General features: G+C 40.9%; 1 protein-coding gene across 1 annotated transcript in view; it reads right to left on the bottom strand.

Annotated features, from left to right (window-relative positions):
• Positions 1-19623, bottom strand: part of PRKG1 (protein kinase cGMP-dependent 1) — a 1249306-nt gene that overhangs the window by 1183017 nt on the left and 46666 nt on the right. The window lies entirely within an intron of this gene.

Raw genomic sequence — 19623 nt, 5'->3', positions numbered from 1 at the left:
ATGTCCATGAATCCTTACATAGGACAGAAGAAAACACAAATTCCTGAACATGCCTACAAGCAAAAAACAGCAATAAAACTCATAAACAATACTCAGCCAAATAAACCACACGGAATGGTAATAAACACAACATACGGTTCCTTTTTTTATAAAATTCAAACATGAGCAAAACAAACTTATGGTGAAGATAATGGTCACTTTGGGGGCAGAAGGCAGGAGATAGCACAAGTCAGGCTTCAGTGGGGCTGGGAAAGTTCTAAGTCTTGATCTGAGCAGTGGTTATTATTCAGATAATTCATTAAATTATAAACTTATTGCTCATGCCCTTCTCTCTATATGTGTTATACTGTATTAAGAAAGCTTAAGACAAATGCTTTATTTAGCTTATTGAGATCAACATCTGGCAAATAATTATTGCATATTCTTTTCAATACCTACAAGTACAAGGAATTGCTTTAGATGATCAAAGACTCCAAGTCTATTCCATTGTCATCATCATCATCATTATTATTTTTAGAGAGAGTGTGAATGGGGAAGGGAGAGGGAGAGAATCTCAAGCAGACTCCACGTTGAACGCAGAGCCCGACACTGGGGCAGGATCCCAGGACCCAGGATCATGACCTGAGCCAAAACCAAGAGTCAGAGGCTCAGCTGACCGAGCCACCTAGGTGCAATCCTCAACTGTCAAATATTTATATTGTACAGTCAGTTGTTAGATTTGGACAATGAATTAGATATACATCCTACTCTCAAAACAAAAGACATAGAGTTATCTATGTAAGTTAATATTATACCTTGACATGTGTGTGTTCATAAGTATACATACCCATATTCATTTAACATATACTTTCTAGATTTCAAAAGTATCTTGACTTAATATAATCTTAAATGTTTCCAAAAAATAGTTTATTAAATGTGCATAACTCAGGGATAATTTTCATATATATATTTTTTTCTTTTCAATAAATTAAAGGAAAAACCTGTGGTAGAAATGTGTCTTAACAACTGGAGTAAAACAGGAAAAGTTTCCATTTGACCTCAGCTCAGGAGGATAATGTAGGATCTGAAGAAGTGGGGGAAGGAAGCTGTTCCGAGGGGAGAGGAAGAGCATCATCAAAGGTGCAGCATGGGAAGGTAGACCCGAGGCTGGGGGTTCACTCTGGATGGAGAGCAGAGGAGTGAGTGGGCAGGTGAAGAACACACTTGGGAGAGCCTCGGACCCCACAGTGATGAATGTGAACCATGTACCCTCAGGAATGGAAGGAAAGCAAGCCACAGTTTTGAGCCTGGAAACGACGAGATCAGAGTTGTGTTTCAGATAAGTTCATCCCAGAGCATGGCATGCAATGAACTGAAGATTGAAAAGATGGGTCAGAGACAGGTTAGGAAGCCGCAGCCATCCTAAAGGGTAACACAAATACAGAATTGAGGACAGAGAAGAGAAGGCATGGCCAACATCACCTGTCAAAAATGTCATTCGCTCCTCAGTATGAGCCTTGATGGCTGAATTCCCAAATAATCATCCTTTAACTGCTCAGTCAAGAATAAGCACCCATGTAATCAGGGACAACTTACTGAGAAAGTCAACTCATCTTACAGAGAGTCATTTCTGAGCCTATCCAATCTTTCCAGAGCCACGGCTCCCTTTCCATAAGGTACTTTCCCTGTAATCACAATTAACACAGACATCAGGCCAAGTAAAGATGTGGACGACAGGTAAGAAATCTTGAACAGCCATGGAGGAGGCACCGTGTATATAATTCCACCCCATCCTTACCCCCCTGTAGGACAACTACGGCCCCTTCATAGCTACCTAGGCCAGTCCCAGAGCCCAGGGCTCCAGAAGTTTCCTTCTGTTCCCAGTCAACTACTCTAAGCTAGTGAATTCATAGGTGCTAATTCTTTGACACATAACTTTGTTGGCTTAGTTTCCCCATCCCACCATTTTTTGAGCCAGGGACTTAATTCAAGTAAGAGGTGGCTGTGTTTGATGCAGAGCCAAGAGGAGAGAAAAGGACATGGGGGTTGGCTTGGGACAATGATGGAGCTCTCAAGAAGCTATGGGATGGAGAGTGGGGAGGATCAGGGAGTAGTATCATAAGATAAGGGGTTGGAAGAAGAAAATGGGACTTTAAGAACGCTTAAAAAAATCCGGACAAAGTTCTTTTAACTAGCTTGTGCTTGTTGACCTATTCACTTGACCTCGCACTGAAATTGGACCCTGTGGATTCTGGCTTCCTAAGACTATAATGTATACAGTCACCTGAAGGAATTGTGATGGTACAAGAAAGAAGTTTAGATCTGTTTTTAATGGAGGAAGAGGAAAACCTAGGTTGCATTTTTTTTAAATTTTTTCCCCCTTGGTTGCATTTTAAATCAACCCATCGAAGTTGTTGACCACTCTGTCCTCCAACTCTGATTTTGTACAGCAGTTTGGGGAACAGACCACAACTGAGCACTGATGAAGCTTCACATGCCATTATGTCCCCATGCCAGTGAACGCCACTACCAAGATCCTCCTCCATTAGGAAAAGGAACCAATGGAACTTTCCATGCTTGAAGCTCTTGGTAGGTATATCACAGCCCTTAAAACCAGGTTATGGTCAGGGATCCAAGAGGAAACTGAGGGAAAGAGATCATGAGTAATAATTAATACAAATAATCATTAATTCTATTATTGTAGTATCTGACATTCACAGAGTGCTTACTATCATAGTACCTCATGAGTGTTACATGCTAAGTGCTGGGCTAAGTGCTTCTCATAGATCATATCAAGCCTCAGATGAATAAATCTTAAATAAACAAACAAATAAATAAATACTTTTTAGTCTAAATAAGTATGGGGCTTATGGGGCATGTGGAAAAAATAAAACATTTTAAGGAAATTATTCTATACCTTATTCTTCTATAGAATAGAATGTTTAAACTATCTTTGATCCTTTTGTAACTCTCCAGATGCCTTCTATCAATTGCGTTTTAAAAGCAGAAGTACATTCCTCAAAGCTAGAATTCTCCATGGACTGTTTTTTGTTTGTTTGTTTGTCTTCCCTCCGAAAATTTATTGGTGACATTAACATGAAGGTATGTATGGCTAGGTCCAAGATGAGGTTTTAGTTCAGGATGAGAAAGATTCTCAGAACTAGGACTTGTTATCAAGAGTTAAAGCTCAAAGGAGCAAAAGAAGACAACATATTTGCAATTAGGAAAAATGAACTTTCTTAAAAAAAATGCCTGTTCCTTTAATATTCTCCTGCTAAAAAGTGTTTAAGCTTTGTTCTATCATTTTTACTGTACTTAGCTTTGGAGGCTGAGTTGGACTCAACATAAAACAGAGTACACTAAAGAAAGCAGTTATAAATAACTTCATTTCACCAAGAGGTTGAAATGAGTCAGCTGCCAATATCCAAACCCACAAACCACCAACTTTTCCAAACTTCAGTTCCATGATGTCTCAATATATTCAAAAGCAAAAAAAAAAAAAAAAAAGCCCTGACATGAACACCACCATGCTGTGTGGTCCTCCACTTACAAACCCTAAACTCATCTCTCGTAGTTCACATTTTCTATAGATTCCTCACATTTGGAGCCAAAAGCTTTAACTTGTTTTTCTACTTAGAAAGAAATAATTTTTTTTCATGCTACTTGTGAAGATTAAAATCTAGGATGCTAGTAAATGAAGAGAAGGCCCCATCCATCCACATATTATTGGTGGTCTCTGAGAGGGAGGTTTATCGCAGGGTGTTAAGGGTCTGGACTTTGGAAGAGGGCCATGGTCCAAGAGAATGGAGAAATTGCATTCCTAGTGCAGGAGATAATTAAAATGGCCAGTCCTAGAGACAGGTAAATCTGTCTTCTCAAAGTCTGCCTTTGGGGGCGCCTGAATGGCTCAGTCGGTTAGGCATCTACCTTTGACTCAGGTCATGATCCCAGGGTCCTGGGATCAAGCCCCACATCGGGCTCCCTGCTCAGTGGGGAGCCTGCTTCTTCCTTTTCCCCCTGCTCGGGCTCTCTCTCTCTCTCATCATCATCTCTCTCTCTCTCTCAAATAAATAAAAAGAATCCTAAAAAAATTTAAAAAATAATAAAAGTCTGACTTCTAGTCCCACACGCACCTCAATTTTTTTATTTGGAGAGTATATCTCAGCCTATACTCACTATTCCAGGGGTACAGTAATCACTGACTAGAATTAGGAGGTAGGGTAGGGTAGAGAATCATTAAGATGAAAATAACTACATTGTGGGGGCACCTGGGTGGCTCAGTGGGTTAAAGCCTCTGCCTTCGGCTCAGGTCATGATCCTGGGGTCCTGGGATTGAGCCCCGCATCGGGCTCTCTGCTCCACAGAGAGCCTGCTTCCTCCTCTCTCTCTGCCTGCCTCTCTGCCTACTTGTGATCTCTGGCTGTCAAATAAGTAAAATCTTTAAAAAAGAAAAGAAAAGGATAAAAAAAAACTACTTTTTCATGATGTTAAATATCGTCAACAAGTAATTCGAAAAAGTCCTCAAAGGCTTGTCCGTCTGTCCAAGCCTTTTATCTACCCAGTGCCAGCAAACATGGTCAAAATGATGTGGAAAAAGGAACCGGCTGGCCTTCCCCTGACAGTACAGAATCTCTAAATTGAAAACAGAAATATTATTGAGGACGCATTCGGTGGCAGAATCAGTCTCAGATGAAGAAATGATCTCTACCATTACACCTGAACACAGCTGTACGTACACCAGCTCAAACCAAGTGGGGGACGGAGCAGGGTCGAGGCCAGGGAAAGGCAAAGTAGAAGGGCACATTTTGCATTTCAAATAATTCTCTACATTTGATATTTTACTTGGGAAGCTATGTCCTGAAAGCTTCCGAGTGAAGAAAATGGGGAAAAAAAATTTGTGCACATCTGTTTATGTATTCAGGAAAAGAATCTTTGAACCGGGCATTGGTCCATGGGAAAGCCTGCATAACAGAATCCAGCCCACCAAACACACTGTGCGTTTATTAATAAGAAAATTCCAGGTTAGATCCTTGCCAAGAGATGTTTCCTCTTCCAAAAATTATCTTTGGCTATATTTTACGTTTGATTTACTCCCCTTGGTGCATAAAAGAAATAAAAGAACTATTGTCCAATATTAGTGGTTGGAATGTGCCTGAACTCTGGTGAAAGGAATATAAATCTATTCATTGGAATTGTTTTGAGAAATAATATAATTTATAAAATGTACTGATTGCCTTTTATTTTTCCTGTGCTATAAAATCCACATTTATTTTGTTACAAACCATTTGTAAGATATCCTGCAAAGACGCATGATTCAATAAATCCTATATCTTATTTTTCTTACCAATAGTAGTTTGCATTTTAAGTATTGCCTTTTACTTATCAAAGTACTTTCGCATCAATTCATGTGCTTACATGGCTTAATTAGGGTTGTTACTTATTAGTGGTATAATCGTCCTAGACTGATTTCTCTTAGGCCTTGGGAATGTGCTCACTTGAAGGCTTATATAGAGAAGCATTAAGAAGCACAACTTTGCCATGTAAGTTAAATGATGTTTCTTTTCTTTTTTTTTTAAAGATTTTATTTATTTATTTGACACAGAGAAAGATGACAAGTAGGCAGAGAGGCAGACAGATAGAGAGGGGGAAGAAGACTCCCTGCTGAGCAGAGAGCCTGATGCAGGGCTCGATCCCAGGACCCTGAGATCATGACCTGAGCCGAAGGCAGAGGCTTAACCCACTGAGCCACCCAGGTGCCCCAATGATGTTTATTTTCATGTAAGATTGTAAGGAGTGATAGCAGGTCAGTGGATTCTGGGGAAATTATAAAAGAAGTAGATTCTTACTTTACAGAATAGAGGGTTTTAGGCAATGAACCTGAAGTCCCACCAAAAAGCCATAAACAGTATTTTCTTTTTTGAGTAAAGGCCATTTATAGCTAAACAAAAATATGCAAATGTATTTATAGACCTCAAACGGGATTTACTTTGAGATGGTGGAGGGGAAAAACATTTTGAATGATGAAAACAAATATGAGTGACAAGAAGAAAAGTAGGGAATACATTTAAAATGAAGCAATGGGATATGTTTCTGTTTTCAGGAGAGAATGCAAAGAAGGCTATAAACACTCTTACTGTTTTGGGGAGAGAACAAATAACATTCAGAAAAAGTTGAAGCATTTAAAAATGTTGAGGTACCAACTAGAAAGTATCTGTGACCTGAAGCTAATTATGGGTAAGGAAACTGAAGCTTCCCTGTGTTTCCCTAAATGGACGTGACATGCTTCCCTGAGCCCATGCCAGCCCTACAGGTACTTCTGAGGTTTTGTTTTTTTTTTTTTTACTGTTCATAAAGCAAGAATTGTGCTCTTCCAAAAACAAAATATATTGAGGGAGACAATTCACAAAAACCCATCCCCACTGTTAAACAGTAAGTATCCTGTTTGGCACAAAATACACAAAGCACGTCACTGACCGGTGGAAAGCGTACCAGAGAAGACAGGACTTTTTATTATCAGCAGTGACAGCAGTGAAACAGACACTTAAATACCTTTCTATGTAGGGTTTGGAGCTGGAGGTTACATCAAGCTAGTAGGTAATTCTGATCACCTCGAAATGCAATATTTTCATTAACAGGACAAGATGGACATGAGCCAAATGTAACTAAAGGAGCATCATTCTCAGAGGACCCCGGGAATGAAGACGCATGGCAGAAATGGAAGGAAGGGGTCCTAGAAGCAGAAGTCTGGCTCAAATACTGTGCAATTAAGGTTCAGCCTCTCCAACGCCCCCCAAAATTTAAGAATTATGACACCGCATGCTGTGATTCCTGCTCAGATGATGCTTAACGAGAATTAGTTTTGGCAGGTTCCCAGGAGGGGGTTAGGAAAGACATAGTAAGGACAGTCACAGATACACCAAGTCTCTCCCTTTCTGGGCCCATGGTGAAAAGTGGCATTTCCCCACCTCCTTGAACTCAGACCCAGCCCCATGACTGCATGCAGCCGGTAAACACGAGCCAGCTGTGACGTTTCTGAGCAGAGGCATGGCGACTCTCCCTTTCTTGGCACTGGCAGCGACCAAAGAGTCTAGGCAGAGCTGTGATCATGAGCAGGGCTCCCAGAAAACCACACTGGGCAGGTGAGCAAAAATTCCATCTTTCTTCTGCTAAGCCACTGAGAAATTGGGATCGCCCATGACCACACCCTCGGCTCATCTTACCAGCGGCTCTGTGGGCCATAGGACCACCCTGCACTGTCTTGCTCCTCTCGCTCCACTGTCTTGTCGTCTTAGTTACAACTTCATTGTCAGTCACCTTTGGAAAGTGCACACATACTACTGAATTAAATTATTTATCACTGTGGACCACCTACCTAGTGCACATTACACCTCTTGAAATATACACACCCCTACACCTACAAGGGAGGGAGGAAGGAAAGAGAGAGGAGAGAATGGTGGGGGATAAAAAGAGAGATAGACACATTTGTTAGACTTCTACTCCAACCCATGCCAACGAGGGGGAAGACGCGGTGAGCTGTGAGATTTTCAAGCAATCTACCGGAATCGCCAAAGTTCTATGGCTAACAGACCTGCTTGGACTCGGGGAAAGGAAGCAGACAGTTTTAGGCGCCTCTATGAGTATCATGGGCCACTATTCCAGCCTCCAGAGGACTCTCTCCATCCTTCCTTGAGTCCTTCAGGTCAAGGTTCATGAGCTAATAGGATCATAGGAACCACAAATATACCATCCATGAAGGGCCAAGAATATTATTTTATAAATCCACGAGCGTATTCCACACTTCCACCAAGAAATATAGTCTCACCTAATGGTCTCGTAAACTCTACCCTCTCAGACTCTCTGGTTTGTCTTTGCTACTGTTATAACCTATTTTGTCTGCGGTAGAAGCGCAGGGCTGAATGCCAATCGACCCTGGGTTCCACAGACAGCGGCAGAGGCTGGAAAGGGCAGGCCCCGTTCCCAAGGATCCAGCTGTTTGCTTAGCTCCTGCAGATGGCTATTGAGGGAGACTGGAGTCTAGGGGTGCAATGTCTCCCACATCTGAGGAAAAACATAATGGAGAGGGTTTCACATGAGATCTGTCAAGTTTAGAATATTACTTACTTATATTTAAAGGCAAAACAAAAAATATCAAATGTTTTAAAGGATTCATAATTTAAACACATGTCATGCCCTGTAGTGCATTCTGTGCTTTGCAGAAATTATCTTACTTGCTCTTCACAAGAACCCAGTGAGTACAGACAAGGAAATGAAGCTTACAGAGTTTAAAATTGCTTTAAGGTCAAATAAGTGGCCAGAGTTGGCATTTAATCCCAGGTGTAGCCCAGGCCCCAACCACTCTACTTCATTATCCCTCTCACACTTTGTCAGTGTACAACCTGGACAACAGGCCTTGAGCCTACCACCTCCAGAGAGAACCAGCTTACTTAAAGACTGCAAATTACTACCACAAAGGAAACACCCTACATTTCATGTGAGGAATACACTACTTTCTCCTTTACCATTTTTTTAACTTAAATACTGTGGTTTAGTCTTCCAGACTATTGCATTTAGTCTTCCAAGACTATTGCATCATTACCCTCATTTTATAAAAAAACATCAGAAAAAGAGCCTGGGTGAGTTCTGAGCACTGACTCTTCCCAGGAGCATGTGCTCCATCTGAGCAGCCTGACGTTTCCGACAAAAGCACATTCTGAGCGAGCGAGTGAGCGAGCGAGCTCTGGCCTGGGAACTGCCCACGAGAGGCAAGGATCACCCAGCCATAGATGAGCATTTCATATTCCCAGAATCTTCCCCCGGCATCCTGCAAAGACCCCGTCAAGCCTAACCACCGTGTGTGCCGTCTGGCCGGCCTGACATGTATATTCCACCCCTGGGCTCAGACTAGCCCAAATCCCACAGTGGAATCCCAAAACCTTCCTCATCTCTGCCCGTCTGACAGGCTCACGGTGGGTAGTGAACCTTGCAGCAACATCTCCTCGAGACTTCTAGACTTTCTGCAGAAATGACAGCTCAACTCTTGCAAACTCGCAATGTGCTCCCAAGGTAGAAATCATCTTTGTTTCCCAGGAAAGATTCAGCCCCCAGTTCTTGGACGATAACCCGATATCCCATTCTGATCTGGCCCTGGGTGTTCTTTAGAGTCAAATGAAGAATTATGTTTGACACCATTCATCAACAAAATGCCCTAACAGTGGCCCCACCCCCCTTTCCCTCCTGCATCTTTTCAGAATCTATCTCATGCATCCCCCACCTCCTACCCCACCGTGAGACACAGCAGGACACTCTGATATTTTGGGTGGAGAACTTCCTTCATCGGATTCCACAGTCTGAACGAGGAGACCCTGCTTTTTAGAGGTGACCTCCAGAGCCCCTTCCCTGTAAAAAAGCCATTCAGTCACATCTCTGAAACACATGTCTTTGGTGTGCCAGATTACGATTAGTTAGCCCGCTGCTGGTGAAGATGGAGCACAGTCTTTTTTTTTTTTTTTAATAGCTATTATTTATTTATTTGTTAGAGAGTGAGAGCATGAGCACAGGCAGGCAGAATGGCAGGCAGAGGCAGAGGGAGAAGCAGACTCCCAGCCGAGCAAAGAGCCTGATGTGGGACTCGATCCCAGGACGCTGGGATCATGACCTGAGCCAAAGGCAGCCGCTTAACCAACTGAGCCACTCAGGCGTCCCAGAATCAGATCTTTTGAGTTTAATTCAACCAAGGATCCTTTGGAGACCACTGATCCACAGGGCAGTCTACTTCCACAAGCTCCTTTAGTCTGTGAACAGCAATCCTGCGTGTGGGACTCTGTGTTCGTATCCTGGGGTCAGTGCTCCCAGGAAAGTGCAACACCCCCCACACACACTTAGTCCAAGAGTGGCTCTCACGTGCTAATGTCGCCATATACTCGTTCACAACTTTCAGTAGTTCAAAGATCTACTCGTTCAAAGAACTCTTCTTTCCAGTCTTAAATGTGGGACGAAAAATTAAACTCTTAATATGTATTTAAGTTACAAATACATTGGCCCACAAGATAATGATGAAGTCACTTCTGGCATACTGATTTATGAAAATTATGAATCCTTTAAAATGTTGAATTAGGAAAACTACAGTAGTGTAGAAAAGATTTTATGATGTGGTGTTCAGTTCAAAACACAAAACTGCCACGTTTTACAGAAGACCACAATCACAACTGTGGAAATGTGAGTGTCCGTATGGACATGTGCAGAAAAGAAACCTGGAAAAGAAAACCACTCCTTTAGGATGGTAGGACTTGCAACCTTAAAATATTTCCTCTATGGTGATCCAAAATAAGGTGTTTGAAATATGTGTGTATAATTCAAATAAAAGAGTGCATGGTAGTTGTCCTTCTAAGTGTTCAGACTCAGATTTCAGCAGGTTCTAAGCATGACCTAGAAGGATTTTTTTGATCACTCCTGTGAATTTTACTATTTCACCAAGCAATAAAAATAAGTAAAAGTAAACATATTAAAAGTGGTTTAAGAGACAATTTTCTTCCAAGAATAAAAATGTCATTTTTAAAACAATATATGTCCTTTTCCACATAAAAAGCTACCAAAGAAATGTACTAAAATATCATAGCACAGCCCTAATAATTTCCTTAAGTGTTTCTTTGGAAGCATATCAGCTAAATCCATCCCCAGACATGCAATTTCCAAGAATTTTTTTTCTTTTTTTTTTTTTAATGGCATATTAACCAGGCTCTCAAACTCAATTCAGTTTTCAAAGTCTCTCCTTGAAATAAAATAATTTAGGATTTTCTTAAGGGTTGTCCTTTTGGAGGAGAGCAGGACACTCAGAAATAGCCATTGAAAAGCCCCACTTGGCAATCCCCACCCAACCCAGGACTTATCGAAAGCTGGAGACAGAATTCTTCTTAGGGAATCAAGAACATTTGCTTAGCAAAAGCATTACGTTTTTAACAGAGTACACAGTGCAGGTTTAAAAAAAAAGCATGAAAGAACACAATTTCTCTATGAAAGAACACAATTTCTCTATAAAAGAAAATAAGCAGATCAGTTACTCTGGTATTTGAGGAGAAGGGGAAAGGAAGTCGGCCCCCATGAGATTGCAGGGGGCAGGGGTTCTGGGTACAAGGAGAGCCAATAAGAAAACAGAGAGTGGGCTAGGTTAGGGGGCTCCCTCCAAGTTTACTGAAACATCCAAGGACAATCAACCCCAGTAGACTAGGTGTGGAGATGCCCAGGGAAGACACTGACCTCTGGATTATCACAAATATGTTTGTTCAAGGACCCCCGTGTAACCTAGCCAAGGATTTGGGGGTAAGAAGCACTGTCCCAACAGGATTCATTCATTGTTTACACAGATGATATTTACTGATCTGTTACTACAGATTTTCAGCAGCCATCAAGGAAGATGGATCCCTCAAGACCGAGTCTCAGAGAATACACCTGTTCTCTCACCTGGGAATAAAAGAAACAATAAACTTCAAAGGGAAAAACACCGTAACAGGATGCTAAGATACCATACATGAAGTCCAATGTGAGCACGACATGTCTTATGTGCTCCTATGAGTTTTCCAACTGCCCAGAGTGCCAGGATAATGACTCAAAGGATTATAAAAATTAGGTCAGTACTTAGGACCACTTTTAGACTCAGTATGAGCTTAAAAGGTGATTTTTTTGAGATGATGCTTCAGGATGCAGCCCAAAAAGTCTCTGAAAATATGGGGGGAACCTGAGGCTAAAATGAGTGAAAAGAACACTGGGACAACTTGTTTGACATATGACTCTTATAACCATGTGTTTGTTGAAACCTCCTAGCTAAAAGCACGATGCTAATAACACAACACATAACTTCCATCTCAAGGAGGATGGCAGAAGTTATGTATGCGATTTTAAATCAAACACCAGAGCGTTCCACTCTCTTCCTTTCCATATAAATGCTAGTAATGACCATAAGGAAAGGGGGAATTGAGACATCTCTACATTGAGCATGTGTGAAAGAGAAAGAATCCAAGCAAGAAAATACATTTTTATTAAAGCCTGTAAGCAGAAGCAGCCTGAACATGGCTGTTTTGGCAGCTGGCAACTTCCTAACAAAGAAGGGAAAAGCAAACAAACCAACAAACAAAAAACCTGAAATGAACAACTAAGAAATACAAACACTTACTTAATTGAATTTGTTGAGAAACAACAAGGTCAAATTTCTACAACTCCTGTTAGGTTCATAAACTCCACATTAAAGTAAAATAAGGTTGGGGTGCCTGGGTGGCTCAGTGAGTTAAAGCCTCTGCCTTCAGCTCAGGTCATGATCTCAGGGTCCTGGGATCGAGCCCTGCATCGGGCTCTCTGCTCAGCAGAGATCCTGCTTCCTTCCCTCTCTCTCTGCCTACTTGTGATCTCTGTCTGTCAAATAAATAAATAAAATCTTTTTTTTTTAAAAGTAAAATAAGGTCAATATTAAAAAGGCACTCTCGCTGAATTTTTCAAGTGTGAGGCCACTGAATTAATTGCCTCTGGATGAACACTTTATAAAGACAATAAAATATTTGTGATCTAGAAATCTTTTTAATTTTTTAAACATCTCCTAAAGGCCTAGGTAAAAGGCTCTATCTTCTCAGACGTGAGTTTTTAAATGGGTTTGTTTCTATCAGTGTTTTTTTTTTATTACCACTTTCTAAACTAATTTGTAAGTGAGAATCATCCAAGAAATACCTAAACAAATAGGAATAGCTTCCTAGTTAGGTTTTTTGTATTAGCTATAAGTCATGTCCTCATCAGAGAGTGCATTCTCCTTGATATTTTGACCTGGAAAAGTAGACTCAGGAGTCAACTGAGGTAGGGTTGCCCTTGGGCCCCTGAAAATAGTTCCCACCTCTCAGGGTTGTTGAGCAGACGCAATGCGATGATGTAGGAAAGTTCCACTTACAGACACCCTGTCAATGCTGCCCCGTCCTTTTCTTGCTACCATAGGCCAGACACAGAGCTAGAATTTTTTTTCAGTCAAGTCACAGGCTTGGAAGTGGACTCTTTAAATATAATCCAGGCAGCCCCAGTTAAGTGTACACATGCCCTCATTTATGTAATCTCCAATAAATAAATGAGGGTCTGTTTCCCATCCTATTTTGTCCAAGAATTTTATTCTGAAGGTTGGGGGAGGAACCGAGGCTCTTGATGGAAAGTGTGAGGGAAGAAGGTGAGTCAAGAGAATATTTTTCACTCTCCTGTCCCTCACGTCCCAATCAGGCTGCTCCCGATTTGCCCTGCTGGCCACCCCCCACCCCACCAAGCTCCATACCCTCCCTTCAAAATCATATCCGGATATATCCCAGATATACCCAGCTCCAAACAACAAATCCTAGGAACTTTCATGACGTTTTACTTTTTTAAAATGATTATTAGATTTGTTTCAGGCAACGTGAGCTCATGGAGGACATTAGGAGAAAGAAAGGAAAAGTGAATTGTGGGAAATCAGAGGGGGAGATGAACCATAAGAGACTGTGGACTCAGAAACAAACTGAGGGTTTTGTGGGGGGGTGGTTAGGGGATGGGTGAGCCTGGTGGTGGGTATTACAGAGGGCATGTATTGCATGGAGCACTGGGTGTGGTGCATGAACAATGCATCTTGGAACACTGAAAAAAATTAAATTTAATTTAAAAAATCTTTAAAATGATTATTAGGTGAAGATGATACCTATTACCTATTTATTCAACAAATATAAACTGAGTGTCCTGTATGTAGCCAAGCAGTATACCAGAAACTAGGATTATAATGGTGAAACTAGATGGGGCATGGTGTGTATAAGCTTGTGGAAGAATAGGCACAGGTCCATAATGGTCCAGGTATACTGGATCCCTCTGTAGGTATACAAAAGGCTGTGATAAGCAAAGTGCACAGTATTATGGGAGCACATGGGCAGAGGTGAGGGGGCAGCAAAGAGCATGTGTGGCAATATTCAACAATGATGATTTTAACATAAGTGCATAAAACAAAATGTAATTTAAATATCAGAGAACAAATATTAGGTAACTTGCATCCCATTAAAAATGATATTTCAGAAGACTGTGTCTGATGTCAAGGTATTAATTGTACACTATTTTATGAAAGAGCAGGCTACGAAAAGCATTTACTGTAATATTTCACATTTTTGTTCAAAACAAAAGTGTGTATGCATAGAAAAATAGTAGAAAGATATACAGTAAAATGTTAGTGGTTCTCTCTGAGTAGCAGGACTACGTATGATTTTAATCTCATCTGCAGTTTCTAAACAATTCACAAAGAGCATATAGTATCTGTGTAATTTAGTAAAGATATATTTTCATTTAAAATATTTCTAAGAGTTTATCTGAGAAATTCATTTATCAATGCCTCTGATATATAAAGTACCTCACTAAGTACTAAAGCCAAAGAGCTAAGTAAGGATCATCCTGTCCCGCTGAGCAGCAACCAGAACTATGATGCAGGCATGTACTAAATACTCAGGAGTAAGGTACAGCCCAGGTATTAGGTTAATCATGCCCAATGATTTACCCAGAACTGATTTTTCCCTATCTATTTCAACCAAGACAGCAGGAAGACTTCCTGTCTTTACTGACCCACAGATTTTGGACAAGCAGGACACTGAGAAGACTTCTCTGCTGTCCTGCCCCAAGATCTGTAATTATCAGGAAGCTGCTGATACTGTTAATTGTACTGTGATAATCAAATTTTCTTGAGCATGATTTCCCATAATCATGTAAGTTAACTACCTGTAAGTTACCTGTAAGTTAACTACCATTATTATTCCCACTTTACAGATGTGGAACTCAGGCACAGAGAGGTCAAGATCATAATGAAGCTGAGATTTGAACCCAGGCAGTCTGAACGAAGAGCCCAGATCTCTGATCATTATGCTTTGCTATCTCCCTTTAATGAGCCTTACCATCATCTCTGTCTCCTTTCTGCCACATCCCTCTTTTCCAAATCCCAAATAAGACAACCATCACTTGCTGTTGCTATTAGAGAGAGAACCTGGGGCAAAACTGTCTGAGGGCAGAGTTGGTGGCCTCAGAGCACAGCACAGGATTGGAATACGTGGAGGGTCAATAAATAACCTACTGTTAGAATGATCCAGAAAGCAGGTTCACTTCTGAAGCTTCCCTGTCCATAATAGCTTTAAAAAAAAAATTCCTCTTTCTTCTAAAAAACAAATACAGGGTGGGGAAAGGTCTCTGTAACGAGGGATTACAATCTTTATTTTCCTGAACATTATATAGCAATTTTATAGTAATCCTAAAGTTAAATATATATAAGAACATTTTTACATAAATATGCAATTTTGCTTACTGCATTATGACAAGTCAATTTTGACTACAGACAAAACTAAAATGCTACCAAATGACTGTCCCAATCAAGGTTTTCATAAAAAAGACATATGGATAATTGTTTATTTCTAGACATGACAGAATTATTGGCACAGACTACAAAGTATAAGATAATATTCTGTCTCATATTTAGATTAACATAAATCACCAACAAACTACGCATTATTCGTTGCCTGTGAAATAAAGATATCAAACCACTTCCATTAGTTCCCGTCCTGATGCACTCTTCAACTTAACAACTTCTCAGAAACTGAGAGAAAGGATCACATTGCCAAACCCAGATTTAAAAAAAAAAAAAAGAGTAATTAAAATATAGAGACATATATTATAGGTCTTACTGTCTTGGTCCACGCAGAGTGCTTGCTACATAATAAAAATATTTAAAGTAAATTATCACTCTTAATTTCCAAATGTGATTTTTCATATATTTCACTCATTAATCATTGTATCCCTTTTCCTCTCTTTGAATTCTAATCATTGTCTAGAAGCATCTCATTGCCTCTGCTGTGAGGCAACGCTGTGCCTACATAACATTCAAAGTGAGTTAAAGAAAAGAGGGGTGCCTGGGTGGCTCAGTGGGTTAAGGCCTCTGCTTTCAGCTCACGTCATGATCCCAGGGTCCTGGGATTGAGCCCCGCATCAGGCTCTCTCCTCCATGAGGAGCCTGCTTCCTTTCCTCTCTCTCTGCATGCCTCTCTGCCTACTTGTGATCTCTATCAAATAAATAAATAAAATCTTTAATTAAAAAAAAGAAAAAAAGACACCCTCCAAAGATTTAATTTTAAAAAGGTACATAAAAATAAATGAACAAACTTAAAATAAGAGCAAACCTTAAAGCATTTAATGGGATGGAATACTTAAATACAATGAGTTGGGAGTATTTGTTTTCTCTCCTTTCTCCATGCAGTCACTTAGATTAGTTTAAAACTGGGGTTTCCTTTGGAAACATAACTCTCTGTGTGACAGATCTTCTATGCAGCAATTTCCGTTACTAGTGTTTGGAAACCTACCTGCATGAGATAGGTGGTTTAAAGCAATTCTTCACTCTGCAATGAGTCTAGAGGACTGTGTGGTCGATACAATGGCACATATTTACTGATAATCTCCCATGTGCAAGGCAGTGTCTAAATCAGACAACCTAAATGCCTCTCCCCTGGGATGGGGGGATGGGACTCACTTCCCTCATTCAGTGACAAGGACAGAACAGGGCAGCGTGGGTAACAATCTGTGTCATGAGGCAGAACTGACTTCCAATTCTGGTTTTGTCATTCATGACGTACTGGTATGCTTCCTTCAAAACAGAGGCTAGGATAATGGCTAGCACAGTGAACTGTGAATAAAGGTTTGTCACCTATTATTACTGATGAGGAGTGCCAATATAAGGAATGGAACTGGGGTACACTATATGAGGGTATGATGGAGTCAGTATTCGCTGTTCCAAGCAAAGGCATCTCAGCTTGAGTCACTGGACACAGAAGACTGAGTCTCAAAGGTAAGAACAGGAGTGAGTTTGGGGAGGTGAAGACCATAAGCTCTGGGAACAATTTTTTCTAAGATAAGGAATATAGGTAGGATGGTTTGGACATCAGGGAACAGGGAGAGGAGAGAAAAACAGAGTAATTAGGAAGTGAGTAAGAACTATAATGGAAATAAGTCACCTTAGAACAAGTGAACACACATGAATATTACTGAGTGTATGCGTGACATCAAGCAAGTGCATTTACCTCCACGGTCTTAGGAAATAAAACCTATATTACAGAGAGAGTGCAGAAATTTTTTAAAAATCAGCAAAGATGAAGAAGATGAGAGAGGAAATAATGGCAGGTGAGAACCATAGCAGAGTTTTTGGAGAAATGGAGAAGCCACAGAGCTGAGAGAGGAAATAATGGCAGGTGAGAACCATAGCAGAGTTTTTGGAGAAATGGAGAAGCCACAGAGCTGAAGAGCACCAACACCAAACAGGGGCTGAGGGCGGAGCCGAGGGGCAGCCAGGCAGCCAATAAGAACACCGGAGAGGCAGGAACCCAGCCCACAGGCCTGCACAGCCCCTCCAGCCCGCTGCCCCTCTGCTGAGCTCTAGGAACACTGGCAGCTGCCCACAGAAGACTGGAAGATTCTTCCAGGCACACACTGAACAGCTGAATGACTTCCCAACCACCTCCACCTCCCCGGCTCAACTTAGCTACAGTGAAGCCCAGCAACCTTCATGTTTTTCCTGTGCAGAGCATCTGACCAACTTTGAAATAAATTCACTTCCTATAAATAATATTCCATAAAGCTTCCTAACCCTTTTGTTAGAGTCTTAGACATTTTTTTAAGATTTTATTTATTTATTTGAGAGAGAGAGAGAGACAGAGCATGAGCAGGGGGAGGGGCAGAGGGAGAGGGAGAAGTAGACTCCTCTGCTGAGCCGGGAGCTGGACTTGGGGCTGGATTCCAGGCCCTGAGATCATGACCTGAGCAGAATGCAGATGCTTACCCAACTGAGCCACCCAGGCATCCCAGAGTCCTCAACATTTCTTTATGCTTTCTGAGTCAATTGAGAAAATACCTAAAACCACAGGCTTAATTAACTTCCTAGTTCAAGGTCTAACAGTCTATGTTTTCCTCCTTAACATCCCCAGTAATTTTATATTCATATGATGAGATGTCCAATGCCTGTTTAGGGGGTATAATCCTATGTTAATAGGACAAGAAAACAGGCAGGTATCAGGTAGACCTTGACTCCCAACTTAGTCACACACTGGTGTGTGATCTCAAATAAGTCACTTAACTTCTCTGAGTCTTAGGTCACCTACAGAATTGGGCCACAACATCTCCTCTGCAAGGCTGATGAAATGAGATACTGCACATAGCTAAAAAAGAACAGTATGTCTGATGCATAGCACCTCCTTAATAAACATTAGTTTTTTTCCTTTTCTATTCTCATCCATCACCTCCCTCCACTCCGACCCTTGTGCCTAGATAATAAAAGATACCTATTTAGAGGCTTTTGGTTTATGGCCATTCTAAAGCATTTATGGAAAATTTGCCATCCCTTGGTCTTTTTGCCAGAGTCCCTGGTCTGTGGCCAAGGTCTATGGAAAGGAGCTTGTCTGCAAGAAACTTTCAATTGAATTGAGGAAATCAACATTTACACAAATGTCAGATTTACAGCTGACTTATTTCACAAACAGGATAAATAGGACTCCAGATGAGTATATGCAATATGAATTCCCATCTACCAGCCAGGAATTTTAAAGATGCCGGACTGAACTCTGAAGGAACAATTTGAAGGTTAAGGTTCATCAGTGCTTCTGAAAATGGAAAGAGAGTCAAGGCTGATCTGTCTTAGAAGACATGATCCTTGAGTGCGGGAGGGAGTCTGGGAACTGGGTGGCCTCTTGAGTCCTTTCTTTCCCAGTGGGGTCTGTAACTGGAAACATTAAAATCATGGGCTCAGGGGACCCCTTCTGGAACTGAAAGGCAGTGCACCTGAAAGACCTACAAGAAGTTTCTTTCTTTGGTTACACAGAGTGAATTGCCTTAGGAAGTACTTTCTGTCATAAAGAATGCAAGCAAAAAATAATTTTTTTTTAGTGAAAGAGAGTGTGCTCTGGTGTAGGGGAGGGGCAGAGAGAATTTTAAGCAGATTCCAGAACTCAGGGCTCAGTGCGGAGCCCAGAGCTCAATCTCATGACCCTGAGACCATGACTTGAGCCGAAATCAAGAGCTGGACACTCAATCAACTGAGCCACCCAGGCGCCCCAAGAATTCAGGCAAATTGTAAAAGAAAAGTGACTTTTAGAAAAAAATCACATTCTTTGAATCAGTCTCTTCTCTGATTTTGGAATGTCATAACAATTCATACAGTTCCCAGAATGGTGGGTAAGCAGGAACAAGTGACAAACGTTCACGTTTAGATCTTGATCTAATAATATAAACTGCTGCCATATTTTGAGAGAGAAAAATCTTTGTTTGAGAGATGTATTTGTGGATAACTTATCCCCAGTTTTCTTATTTAAAAAAACATGAATATTGTCATTAATATTCATTTGACCCCAAAGATAAACACAAAGCCCCTATTTACCCAATTTAGAGCAAATGTGCTGATTAACTTGTACTTTTTGTTTTTCTAACATCCACAAAAATGAATATCTGTTGGCTGCTTTCTCTGTCAGAAGAGTGTTAATTACTTGACAGGTAGGATCCTAAGTATCTGTTTCTTGAACGCAGTTCGAAGAGATAGATATTTATTCCTAATATTTTCATCACAATCTTCATCATCCCCATGGCACACAGGAG

The sequence above is a fragment of the Neovison vison genome, chromosome 2 (genome assembly GCF_020171115.1).
Source record: "Neovison vison isolate M4711 chromosome 2, ASM_NN_V1, whole genome shotgun sequence".
NCBI classification, from domain to species: domain Eukaryota; kingdom Metazoa; phylum Chordata; class Mammalia; order Carnivora; family Mustelidae; genus Neogale; species Neogale vison.
This window is presented reverse-complemented; position numbering and strand designations above follow the sequence as displayed.